Source organism: Mus pahari, chromosome 3 (genome assembly GCF_900095145.1).
Source record: "Mus pahari chromosome 3, PAHARI_EIJ_v1.1, whole genome shotgun sequence".
NCBI lineage: Eukaryota > Metazoa > Chordata > Mammalia > Rodentia > Muridae > Mus > Mus pahari.
Window position 1 is genome coordinate 76,882,018 of NC_034592.1, and position 9,573 is coordinate 76,891,590.

Below are 9,573 nucleotides of genomic sequence, written 5' to 3' on the forward strand. Positions count from 1 at the left end.
TTTTTTTTTTTTTTTTTTGTTTTGTTTTGTTTTGTTTTGTTTCTCGAGACAGGGTTTCTCTGTGTAGCCCTGTCTTGGAACTCACTTTGGAGACCAGGTTGGCCTCGAACTCAGAAATCTGCCTGCCTCTGCCTCCCGAGTGCTGGGATTAAAGGCATACGCCACCACGCTCGGCTTCTCTCTTCTCTTCTCTTCTCTTCTCTTCTCTTCTCTTCTCTTCTCTTCTCTTCTCTTCTCTTCTCTCTCTTTTTTTTACAAGATTTATTTATTTAATTTATGTAAATACACCGTTGCTGCCTTCAGACATATCAGCAGAGGGCATCAGATCCCCTTACAGATGGTTGCGAGCCACCATGCAGTTGCTGGGAATTGAACTCAGGACCTCTAGAAGAGCAGTCAGTGCTCTTATCCGCTGAGCCATCTCTCCAGTCCTTTGGATTTCTTATCTGGCAGAAAAATAAACTTGTACCTTGTTTCAGGTTTGGACTTTTTTTACTTTTTCGGGGGGCAGGGAGGGGAAACAGGGTTTCACAACATAGTCCTAGCTGTCCTGGAACTCAGTGAGCTGATCAGGATGGCCTCTTGAACTCATAGAGGTCTGTTTGCCTGTGCTTCCTGAGGCCAAGTGCTGGGATTAAAGGCATGGGCTAGCATGTGTGGCCTCTTGAACTCATAGAGATCTGTTTGCCTGTGCTTCCTGAGTGCCAAGTGCTGGGATTAAAGACATGCGCTAGCATGTATGGCTCTTTTGGTTTTGTTTGTTTGTTTGGATTTTTTTTTTTGCCAAGGCTGGCCTCAAACACTCACATTGCAATCTCCCTTGCCTTAGCCTCCAGAAAGTTGGGATTAAAGATGTACAATATCATTTTTGTTTGCTTATGTCCAAGAAGACCTAATTATAAACAACAATATTGTAATTGCCTTTTCTCAAGAGTAGCAAATACCTATCACATGAAAAAATATCTAGAAACAACATACTGATTGTACTGTATGGAGTTTGGCCAGTGGAGCTGTTAGGATCAGCTACAACTCAAATATGTCTGTAAAAGCCTGTAATTCCGTCTACAAAGTGAGTCCCAGGACAGCCAGAGCTACACAGAGAAACCCTGTCTCAGAAAAAAAAAAAAACGCCTGTAATTCCAACAAGTGGGAGGCAGAGGGAGGAAGATAGAGCCTAAAGTAATATGGATTACATAGTGAGATTCTGTTAAAAAAAAAAAAAGCCAGGCATGGTTGCTTATAATCCCAGCACTCAAGTAGCCTGAAGCAAGAGGATTGCTGTGAGCTTGAGGTCAGGGCTATGTAGTGAGTTCCAAGCCAGCCAGGCTATATAGAGCGTGAGCCTCTGTTGCAGTCTCTCACACTCCCTCAGGCACACTGCAAATGTGGAACAGGAAGACAACCACATCAGAATTTCAGAGTCATTCTTGGCTACACAGAGTTCAAGACCAGTGTGTGTGCTACACGAAATCCTGTCTTTAAAAACTATTTAGTTAACTAGAGACATAGCTAACCAAAAGCACACTGTGAACTATGGCTTTAGATCCTTGGGAAGAAAATCAAAGAGAAGTTAAGTGTTTTTTGAGAAAGAATAGAATAGGCTGGCAGGCTGTGGTGTTCACCTTTAATCCCAGCACTCTGGAGGCAGAGGCAGGCAAATCTTTGTGAGTTGGAGGTCAGCCTGGTCTACAGAACCAGTTCTGGGACAGCCAAGGTTACACAGAGAAGCCTTGTCTGGCAAAACAAACAAAACCAAAGAATACAAATTTAAAAACAAGGTACAGGGACTTCTCCCTCCCACCTTAAGGTGCTCCATCTTCTGTTGGATTTTCTTGTAAAGCTGAACTGGAGCAATAATAGAGATTGTTCAGTTTTCTTCAGCTCTGAGAGGAAACGGAGAATCCAGAGGTGAAATCATTTATTCAACTGAGACAAGTAGTGTGAGAAGTCTGTAAGTGTAGGGCAGTCGTTGAACTATTAAGACAAGCTTTATTCTGCTATGATTTATCTTCAATCAATGTGCTCACAAAAAACTAATTCCTTTTTCAGTTAAGACAAGGTCTTTGGTGGCACTAGCCTTTAACCCCAGCACTTGGGAGGCAGAGGCAGGCAGATTTCTGAGATTGAGGCCAGCCTGGTCTACAGAGTGAGTTCCAGGCCAGCCAGGGCTATACCGAGAAACCCTGTCTCAAAAACCACCAACCCCCCCAACAACAAAAACAAACAAACATCCAAGGTCTCATATAGTCCAGCTTGGCCTTGTGCTTAACTGAGTATGAGTTTGAACTCCAAATCCTCATGCCTCCTTTTCCTAAAATGCAGGGATTACAAGCGTGCTCCTGTCTCAAATATTTAGTTCTCTAAATTAACACTCTGTCACCAACAGAAAATGGCAGAAACCCAGCCTACTCTACGCTATAGTTTATGATCTGGATTTGTTTATTTATGCCTAGGAAGGCAGCCGGATTTGCAGCAGGAACTGAGCAATGTTTCGGCACTCGGCTGTAGTGCCTTGAACGATTGCTGGGGCGCTCTTCCTTTGATGTCTGGGCGTTCGTGTGTTCGATGATCTTTTGCGGCGTCTTCTTGGTTGCTGTCTCCAGAGCGGCGGCGGTGGTGCCCGGTCCTGGACTGAGTTATCCCGGAGGCCCTGGGCTCAGGCCGCTTTCTTCCGCTGGTCGGTCGGGCGGACTCCTCGCTTCCTTCGGCCTCTCCCCGCCTTCCGTCCGTGGCTCCGTGCGCTCGCTGGCCTTCGGGCCGAGCTCTCACTCTCCTCGCAGGTAGGCCCGGGAGGAGCCTGGGAGGCCCGGTCCCGCATCCTTCCGCCCAAGGCAGGAGGAGACCTTGGCGCCGGCCGGTGGGCGAGCGCGCGGCCCGCAGGGGCGCGCGTTGTGAAGGGGGTTGCGCCCGGGGGCGCGGCCGAAGGGCGGCCCGGAACTGTGCGAGAAGCCGGAAGGAGGGAGAGATGCTGAAGCTGCCGGCCGGGTTCTGTAGAGAGGGGATGTGGGGTCCTGGACGCGTGTCGTCACCCCTAGATTGTGGGAACTTGGCTTTCTTAGACCCCATTCCCTTTCTCCTTTCCTACAACTCCGGTTCCGGATGTCATGCCTCAGTTGTACTGGGGACCCCAGTACTCGGAGCCTCGGAGTGCCCTTTGAGTGGGTGGAGGCTATTGAAACTAGGCCCTCCAGCTCCTAGGAACGAAATATCACTTCTAGTCTTTTGGGGTAGGGAAACCGAGGCTGAAGTATGGGACGTGACTTTTCCCTGTGACCTCGCCAGATCATTAAATGTTCACAATTCTCCCATTTTACTGGTCACTTTTTACTTAACAGTGGTTTTTCATTTGACTTCTTGGAACTCTTCTTTCTTAGAAATATATATTGTGTTACTGGAGGCTTCAGACATTAAGGGAGCAAGTGATGTTTTTGACTGGATTTGTTTTTTCGAAGTTTGTATCGTTTTAGCAAAAGTAGTAAGGATAGTTTAGTTTTGTTTGCTCATAAATAACTTTGTTTACTTCCACTTCCGATTAATACTGATTCCACTCTTCAGCTTGTTCTGAAACTTTCTGCTATGGTGTTAAGTACTTAGTGCAAAATGGAAGATGGTTAAGATTTTGAATTCAGGTTCTTGTCTTGTGAAGGTCTTTTCTAGGAGGTATCTAAAGGGAATCCAAGGAGTCTCTCTTTTGAAACTTTATTTTTTTTTGTATTTGTTTAGTGGTTTAGTCATTTTATTCAAGAGTTCAAAAGTCTGTGTAGAAATTATTCAGACATAATTGAATTGAAGATGAATCTTTTGTGAACTTCACTGTTTCTCTTTTCTTTCTCAAAGCCTTAAGGTCTAAGTGTTTTTGTTAATTTCATTTAATCAAGTGTCTTGATCCTAATCTGTCATGATCCTAATCTGTCATTCATTGTAGAAAAAAATGTCTTGGAGGTCATTTTATGTTGGAGTAAGTTTCCACAGTATGTAGAATTCATAGGAGAATTGACTTTAAGGGTGTACAGATTGTGAAAATTTGTTTCTGCACTGTTTTAAGATGCTTCATGAACTTTAGAAAGATGATAGAATTTTACATTGTTTCTCTAATTTTTTCTTTAATGTATGTGTAAGGTCAGTGAGGATTATTATTCTTTCTCTTTTTTAGAAGTGCTGGGAATTTTGAACCCAAGGCCACACGCATGTGCTCTGCCACAGAGCTGCATCTCTACCCCCGAGATCAGTAATATTTAAATGAAGGTGATCAATTGATTGATTGTGTGTCCGTGTGTCTGTCTGCACATGGGCATGCCATGAACGTATGTGGATGTCAGAGGACAATTTTCAGGAGTCATTTCTCTCCAGCACATGGTCCCCAAGTGAATTCAGGTCATCTGGCTTGACAGTAATCCCATTCTCTGAGCCATTTTGATGGTTAATGAAAATCAAATCTTTTGATCATAAGTAATTTTGTTCATTTCCCTTTTTTTTTTTTTTAAGATTTATTTAATATTATATCTAAGTACACTGTAACTGTCTTCAGATGCNCCAGAAGAGGGCGTCAGATCTCATTACAGATGGTTTTGAGCCACCATGTGTTTGCTGGGATTTGAACTCAGGACCTTCGGAAGAGCAGTGCACTTAACCACTCAGCCTTCTCTCCAGCCCTGATCATAAGCAATTTCTTAGTTATCAGGACCTTGGTACTTTTTGTAAGTGTGTAGACTCTAGGTTGAGAAATTAAGCCAAAATTATATGTTCTTTGCAGAGAACTTTTATGATGGAAAAATATATATCAAAGCAAAGACTGTAGAGGTAGAAGTAACATGGTCCCCTGGGAATTTATAGTTGTAAGAGGTGTCTTAGTGACTCCTAATGATTGACAAATAAGAAATGGCGATTGCTATGTATGTCATGAAGAAAAAGATTTGAAACATTTTGAATGTTTCTGTAAGAAAGAACTGGCAGAAGTTTAAGTTGAATTGAGGCAGATAACAAACTTGGTGGTGGGTGAGGTTAATCTGATTGAGATTTTTCAGCTTCTCTACTTTTCTACAGAATTCATACAAGTTTTACTTGACTAATTTTATTTATTTACTTATATTTATTATATATGAGTACATTGTAGCTGTCTTCAGACACACCAGAAGAGGGTATTAAATCTCATTGCAGCCGGGCGTGGTGGTGCACGCCTTTAATCCCAGCACTCGGGAGGCAGAGGCAGGCGGATTTCTGAGTTCGAGGCCAGCCTGGTCTACAAAGTGAGTTCCAGGACAGCCAGGGCTACACAGAGAAACCCTGTCTTGAAAAAACAAACAAGCAAACAAAAAAAAAAACAAAAGCAAAAACAAAATCTCATTGCAGATGGTTGTGAGCCACCATGTGGTTGTTGGGAATTGAACTCAGCACCTCTGGAAGAACAGTCAGTGCTCAAGAAAGACTGAAAGCTTCTGAATGTTTTCTGGAGTGTGGCCTGAACCAGAGTTACTGAAATAAACTGCTTTCTTTTTTTTTTTAACTAAAAGTGGAAATGCTTTTTCTTTTTTAATGTTTATTTATTTTATGTGTATTGGTGTTTTACCTGCATTTATGACTATGTGTCAGTTTCAGATTCCCTGGAACTGGAGTTGCAGACAGTTGTGAGTGGCCATGTGTGAATTGAACTAGGTCCTCTGGAAGAGCAGCCAATACTCTTAACCACTGAGCCATTTCTCCAGCCCTGAAAAACCTTATGTTTTTATACTGTATAATTTGTTTTTTTTTTTTGTTTGTTTTTTGTTTTGTTTTTTTCGAGACAGGGTTTCTCTGTATAGCCCTGGCTGTCCTGGAACTCACTTTGTAGACCAGGCTGGCCTCAAACTCAGGAATCTGCCTGCCTCTGCCTCCCAAGTGCTGGGATCAAAGGCTTGAGCCACCACCGCCTGGCTTGTATAATTTGTAATATATTTTCAGTGTGTGTGAGGGAAATTATAGGCCTTTTATTCTTTTGGTGATCTTTTTTTTATCTTGCTTTATTAATGCTGAATCTAAATTTTTATGAACTTCATTCAGTATCATTATGATAACTCAATTTATTCCCTCCTCATCTATCTTACTTTTAAATAAATTAGGAAAAAAGCGTTGCTGTTGAGTGCTTATGGTGCACGCCTTTAATTTCAGTAATTGGGAGGCAGAGGCTGGCAGATCTGAGTTTGAGACCAGTCTAGTCTAAAGAGTGAGTTCCAGGATAGCTAAGGCTACACACAGAAACCCTTGCTCCAAAAACCAAAACAAAGTTAAAGTGGTGTTAACATATCAACATATCAGGGTCTTTCAAAAAAGATAGGTCTCAGTTTTGAAAGAGTTATTTTGGAATGGGATATAAATATTTTGTCCTGTGGCGTAGCATACAAAAACAAGAAAACCTGCTCAAAAGTAGAACAAACTGAAGTACCTTTTGTCATGATAATCCTTGTTTCTTTCTCCATTCCTCATAAGCTCACCACTGTCAGTTTCTTGTTATGGTCTCTGCTTGTCCAGAAGTGTGCTCTACAACAGCCTGCCCCTATGCATTGGGTAACTTACAGTTTTCCTGTTTTGTTGTTTTGTTTATTTTGGGATTGTAATATATATATATTTTTTTTCTCTTTTTTAGCCTTTATCACAGGTTGAGCTTCATTTTTTCCTTTTCCTTTTTGTGATTGAGCTAGCCCAGGATGAGCTTCCCACAGTACACAGAGTAGTGGTGGTTCAGTGGGGGCCTTCTTGCTTTCCCAGTGTGGATGTAGAAATGCACATTTGGAACTGGATGTTGCCTCTGTCCTTGGTTTAGGCATTACTCCTTCATGGAGTCCCTATTGCAGTCTGCACCAGTAAACAAATGTAAATCATGAATTTGTCTTTTTTTTTTTTTTTTTTTCCCGAGACAGGGTTTCTCTGTATAGCCTTGGCTGTCCTGGAACTCACTCTGTAGACCAGGCTGGCCTCGAACTCAGAAATCCACCTGCCTCTGCCTCCCGAGTGCTGGGATTAAAGGCATGCGCCACCATGCCCGGCTGAATTTGTCTTTCTTTAAAAAATAAAAATAAAAATTTTAAAAGTGTTCAGGTGTTACTTCTATGCTATCCTGGAGCAGTGATCTTAGATGTCCTTCAGGTTAGTAGTCTTTCTTTTTTCAAGGCAGCCTTGTGGAAGTCACTGAGGATAAGATAGAGATGAGCAAACACAGGCCCAGGACGAGCTACTGCGTGTAGAGCATTGGTGATTCAGTGCTGAATTTCTCGCCTTCCCAGTGTGCATGTAGGAAGGCAGATGTATTTGGAACTGCTAGTGAAAGGTTTGGAGGCTGCAGACGTACTTGGGTACCTTCCCTCTCTTGTAGTTAATCTTCTGTGTTTATAGGTAAGGGTTAACTGCTCCCTTACTTGTCCTCTGTCTCTTTTGCTCTTAGAATTGATCAGCTATTTCTCTAGGTAAACTTTTGGTTTTGCATTTGCGTCCACACTATCCTTGAATTCCTGCTCTCTGCCTTCCTAGTACTGGAATTACAAGCATGACCGAACACACCTGGCCTGTGTGATGCTGGCGGTCAGGGCTTTGTGCTTGCTCGGCAAGATCTCTGTGTGCCGAGCTACATCCCCAGCCCACATCAAGCTAGTTTTTGGTTGTGACTTTTCTTTCAACCACCTTTCAGACTTTGCTATTTTCCACAAATATAAAGCTCATTAGATATATTAGATCAATGATACAGAAGCTGATTGGAGTGTTCCTACCCTTGTGAAGTTTATTCCAGTGGAGAGTATAGTTGGCAAGGAATCTGGCAACGGTGGGAATTTAGGCCGAAACAGTACTCTGTGGAAAACAGATCAATAAAGAGGAGTGAGCCAGCCTGGTCTACAAAGTGAGTTCCAGGACAGCTAGGGCTATACAGAGAACCCTGTCCTGAAAAACAAACAAACAAACAAACAAAAGAGGAGTGAGGTAGGTAGGCGTCTGTCGCACTAAACAACTGCAGTCATGACATAATTCTGTAAGTTCTTTTCTTGCCATCACAATGAAAAAAAGTGTCCAGTCTTACTGTGTTTTCCAAGCTGAACTGATCCTATCTCAGCCTCCCAAGTGCTAGGATTATAAGCTGCCCCACCATGCCAGGTGTACTGGCTGGTTGTGTGTGTCAACTTGACACAGCTGGAGTTATTACAGAGAAAGGAGCTTCAGTTGGGGAAATGCCTCCACGAGATCGAGATCCAGCTGTAAGGCATTTTCTCAATTAGTGATCAAGGGGGGAGGTCCCCTTGTGGGAGGTGCCATCTCTGGGCTGGTAGTCTTGGTTCTATAAGAGAGGAGGCTGAGCAAGCCAGGGGAAGCAAGTGAGTAAGGAACATCCCTGCATGGCCTCTGCATCAGCTCCTGCTTCCTGACCTGCTTGAGTTCCAGTCCTGACTTCCTTGGTGATGAACAGCAATGTGGAAGTGCAAGCTGAATAAACCCTTTCCTCCCCAACTTGCTTCTTGGTCATGATGTTTGTGCAGGAATAGAAACCATGACTGAGATACCTGACTACAATAGAAAATGTCAGTTAAGATTGATATATGTACTATTTGATACACTGGGTTTGACACTGGGGTGCTTGATTGACTTTAGCTTTTTTACTTATAGTGTGTCTTGAATTTAATTTGTTTTCATTAGTTTTCTAATTACATATTCTTTAGAGGTTGAATTTACTGAATTTGAGTGCAGAATATTTGCCTGTAGGTGCATTTGTACCAAAGAATAAGTTGACGAATATAGTCAGTCTTAGGTTAGATTTAGTAGACTTACGACATTGAGAGAAGGAGAACTTAGGCCATTGTTGAATGTGTATAAAATAATACCATGATCTTGATTGGGTTCTTTCTGCCAAAAAATTAGAAACATTTGCAAAGATTGTTTTTACTGTTGCTTATTGAAATTGGTTTCTCTTTTCAAGACACACTGAGGAAATTTTACTTTTTGTAACTTGTTTATTCTATCTTGCTGGACAAAGTGTGTGTGCTCCCTGGCTGCAGGGCACATGGGTGTTTGAGAAGCAGACTGGAGATTTTCAGTCTAACTGACCAGGGAAAAGTCACTTACCAATAACAGATGTAGTGGTCCATAACTACGATCCCAGCACTTAGACAGTGGAGGCAGGAGGATCAGAAGTTCAAGGTTGTCCTTGGCTACATAAGCAAGTTCTAGGCTTGCAACATGAGGTTCTTTCTGTTCTATCAAAAGAAAGCATCTCTTCCAAACTTTTTTCCCCTTTCCTGAGTCATGGTCTGTTGTGTAGCTCAGAATAACTTTGAACATGTGATCTTCCAGCCTTAGACTCCCATGTACCACCACAGCCAGCCCAAACTTTTAGTAGCTGCTACTGCTTCACTAACTAGGTAGCCTGGTTATAAATCCCAGAACCAGTGCTTACTAGCTCTCAAGGCAAGTTACTTAACCTTCCAGTTTCTTCATCTGTTAAAATATAGAGTTGTGCTGGGTGTGGTGGCGCACACCTTTAATCCCAGCACTTGGGGGGCAGAGGCAGGCAGATTTCTGAGTTCGAGGCCAGCCTGGTCTACAGAGTGAGTTCCAGGA

At 42.6% G+C, this 9,573-nt stretch overlaps 1 protein-coding gene across 4 annotated transcripts in view; it reads left to right on the top strand.

Moving 5' to 3' along the window:
• The first annotated feature begins 2,538 nt into the window (after positions 1–2,538).
• Positions 2,539–9,573, top strand: part of Ambra1 (autophagy and beclin 1 regulator 1) — a 184,537-nt gene continuing 177,502 nt past the window's right edge. For 2 of the 4 annotated variants that reach the window (XM_021192016.1, XM_021192018.1), the window contains exon 1: positions 2,539–2,780. The gene's annotated coding sequence lies outside the window, so the exon portion shown is untranslated. The remainder of the gene's footprint in view (positions 2,781–9,573) is intronic. The other 2 variants (XM_029535860.1, XM_021192019.2) reach the window with 2 other exon arrangements.